This window comes from Nematolebias whitei, chromosome 14, assembly GCF_014905685.2.
Source record: "Nematolebias whitei isolate Nwh7 chromosome 14, NemWhi1, whole genome shotgun sequence".
NCBI classification, from domain to species: Eukaryota; Metazoa; Chordata; class Actinopteri; order Cyprinodontiformes; family Rivulidae; genus Nematolebias; species Nematolebias whitei.
In genome coordinates, this window is record NC_056511.1 from 4,087,604 (window position 1) to 4,091,605 (window position 4,002).

Genomic DNA, 4,002 nt, shown 5'->3' on the forward strand with positions numbered 1-4,002 from the left:
TCTTCCTGCAGATCAGACGTTCTTCCTGCAGATCAGACGTTCTTCCTGCAGATCAGACGTTCTCTTCAACCAGCAGAACATGAAGCATCTTCACCCAGAACTGACTCAAACCTGATTTGACTTCAATCTAATGAAGGCTTTTGAAAGTCAAATGAGCTGCGGGTCGAAAGCAGGTGAAGTCTGAGTCATGTGACCTTTGACCTAGGAAGAGTCACGTGACCTTTGACCTCAGCAGCGTTTCATCAAACTTTCTTCTTTCCATTTTTTTAAACTCAGCTTTCATTCAGTAGATCTTTGACAATAAATATAAAATGTATATTTTTAAAAATGCTATTTTCCAAAAATAACGACCACATCATGATGCAGAAAGTCGATCACATTAAAGGGGAAGTTCAGATCTTTTGAAGTGGGGTTCTGTGGAAACAGTTAGCATCTTACCTGCTGCTGATAATTCTTTGAATGTCCTCAGTTTGGAGAAATTGAGATTATATCTGAATAGATCGATGAGCTAAAGGCTAGTCAGAGTGACTCCAAGATCAATGGGGGGGGGGGGGGTCTCTGTTGTCTTAACACAACTTTAAAATAGTGGAGCAGCAGCTAGCTGTAGCGTGTCTGCTGCAGCCTGGTCTCAGCAGGTTTCAGTTAGACCCGGGGTACCAGGTTACAGTTTCTATCCCAAAATAGTTGAAGTAAAGCTACTAAACGTTGAGTTAAAAAGAAGAACCCAAATGTTCCTTCATTGCAACTTGGGTTGGTGCTAGCTGGCTGATGCTAACAGCTTTTAGCATCATTAACATCAGCTAGCTAGCAGCAGCTATTGCTTTTTAGGAACCAAATTTCACAACTGAGTCCAAACTAAACCTAAACATGGACAAAGTTAACCTGGTTGAACATCCAAGTTGTTTTTACCGTCTTCCAGCAGAGGTCCAATCAGGTCCACTTTAACAACTGCTGGCTCAAAATGGCAGCCAGAAGAACAACACGGCTCCTTGCTGACCTGACTGGATCAAACTTCGATCAACATGTTGTCCTATCAATGTTCGTTGTTGTCGGGGTGAAGGCAGCATCTGGTTTACAGAAGCTGCCATGTTGTATTTTTGTAACCAGAGTCTGTGCACTAGAGCTGTGGAGGTTTAAGCCCCGCCCACTGGTGTCACATGAAATAAATCACGACTGTTAAACTTATTAGAGAAATTAATAACTGAACAGTGGACATTTGAAAAGTACAACTTTTGGTTTGTTTACATGGAGGGGGCGGGACTTACAATCTGTCCATAATAATAATCTTATTAACAACAACAACAACAACAACAACAGCAACAACAACAACAATAATAATAATAATAATAATAATAACAATAATAATAACAACAATAACAATAATAATAATAATAACAATAATAATAATAATAATGGCAGTCTTTGGGTCAAACCAACACAAACCCAACAGTTTTAACCAACAGCTGAGTTATCAAAACAACCCAGTACTTTTTAGTGTGTTTGATACAAGTTGTCAGAAAAAAACACAAACAATAATCAATACCTGGAGTTGTGTGGCTGTGTTTTGGCAAAATAAACAAACAAATAAATAAATAAACTATTTTCTGGAGCTCGGGGTCGGATTATTTTGAACACGAGGAAACTGAGACCGCTCAAACATTTTGAGATCTTTGGGAAACTCCATCACTGTCACAACCCAAAAAAAACCCACTTCAAAAATGACCGAACTGTCCCTTTAAAAGCCCAAATCCAGGAGATCCGCAGGATCTGATCCACCAGAGTCTGGATCTGATCCAGCAGAGTCTGGATCCTCCTCCTGCTCCTCTGATGAAGAGGAGGGACTGGATGAAGAGGAGGAGGAGGAGTCAGGCCGTCAAGGTGAGCCTTTGTTCCGGTGTCAGCAGGAGCCGGGTGACGAGCAGCGGCCGCACGGATCAGAACCGGACCCAGCCGAACCTGTTCCCGGGTCTGGACTGGAGGAGCTGAGCGGCACCTCCTCGGATCTGAAGGTGGGTTCAGCTGCTCCTCATCCTCAGAACCTGAAGGATCCTGAGGGTTCCTCTGGGTTCTGGTCCCGTCAGAACCTCCTCCAGAACCTCATCATTTAGATCTTTTATTATATTTTTATTTTCTGATTTGCATGATTTTATATAAAAAATACAGTTTTTGGAGGAATTTTTTTTTTTTTAAAGGAGTAAAATAAACAAATAAATAAATAAAACCTGCAGCTGCAGAACAGGATCTAAAGATAAAGACTCGTCACTCCCTGAATGCATATCGCCCGCCACCGGTGTTACCGCTCGGACTGTGTGGTGGGGGTGACTCTCAGCTACTACCACACCAAAGTTCATCGAGACGTGTAAAAATGGACGAGTTTCAGTTTTGAATGCAGTAAAATTAATTAGCCGTGGCAGCCATTTTGAGTCAGACCGACTCTAAAAGTCAATCAGTTGTAGAAGTAACTCTGGAGATTACTTTCTGAGAGTCGCTCTCTAATTCATCCAGTGGTTTAAGAGATATTTTACTAACAGACAAACCCACACAGGCAAGTCTGAACTTCTTTTTCTTTGTGATTCTGGCGTGTTTTTATTTGTCTAAAGTCACCGAGCTGAAATCAAACCGTCAAATTAAAACGTCTCTCCACTCATTCATCATCTCGTGTCTGATTGTTAGCAAAATATCTCACCAACGATTCAGTGCAGTTTAATTTAACCCTCAGACGGAAGAAACAATTCAAGATGGCTGCAGCAGCTAATCAACTCAAGAAAACACAAAAATGGCTACAACTTCATGCAGTCAGTTTTACGGCTGATGAGCTAAAATGTGGTGTGGTAGTAGCCGAGGGTCGTTCCCATCACTCACTCTGAGGGCGAACTGACTGAGTGAAACTAAGTTTGTTTAAGATTTGATCAAAAAGGCTAAAATATCATAATTAAAGAAGTTACATTTGTATTTGTTACTAAAATAAACGTTTCCGTGTGAAACAACATTTTCTGCTCGGAGTTCTTTCTGAGGTGGGAAAAGGAACATGTCTGTGCTCCAGGACTCCGGGGTGACCTCAGGGGTCATTTTGACCCAAGAGCAGCAGGAGGGTTCAGGATGATCAGCAGATCTTTTTGAATTCCGACCGTTCTTGAGCTCACCTGAGAGATTTCAACATCTGGAGCAAACAGCTGGCAGGGACGGCCGAGCGAGCAGCTTTTACTCTACGTGTGGAACAAACGCTCGCTCTCCTCCAGCTCCTCCAGACATCAGCACCTTGGACCTCGGCTGATGAGTCACCGCTGCCGAGTAGTTTTAAATTACGACAGACGGCGGAGCACGAGTCCCAGAGGTGCTGCAGGGGCGGACGACAACATCAACACTTCCACTCCAGCTATAAATGGGATGCGGTCCGGGGGTTCGGCTGCGAGAGGAGAAACACTTCAGCGCTGGAGGAGGTGCTTCAGTCTGATGAAGATGTCAGGTTTTCTGTTTGACGGCACTCCTGAGGTGGAATGATCCTCAGACTTTACAGCTCCGAACGGATAACAAGCTGATCTTTTCTGCAGCTTTTTACAGGACTGGTTTTTCTTTTCTTCTTCTGACAATTGGATCGTGACAGAAAAAATAAAACCTTGGATCCAAGCAGCTGAAATGAGCTTCCTCCTTAGAGACAAGAAGAGGAGCTCCATCATCCAGGAGGAGCTGAAAGTAGAGGTTAGATCACAATACGATTCAGTCTTAGATTAATCACGATACAATTCAGTCTTAGATTAATCGTGACACAATTCAGTCTTAAATTAATCACGATACAATTCAGTCTTAGATTAATCGCAATACGATTCAGTCTTAAATTAATCGTGACACAATTCAGTCTTAAATTAATCAAGATACGATTCAGTCTTAAATTAATCGTGACACAATTCAGTCTTAGATTAATCATGATACGGTTCAGTCTTAAATTAAGCACGATACGATTCAGTCTTAAATTAATCGTGACACAATTCAGTCTTAAATTAA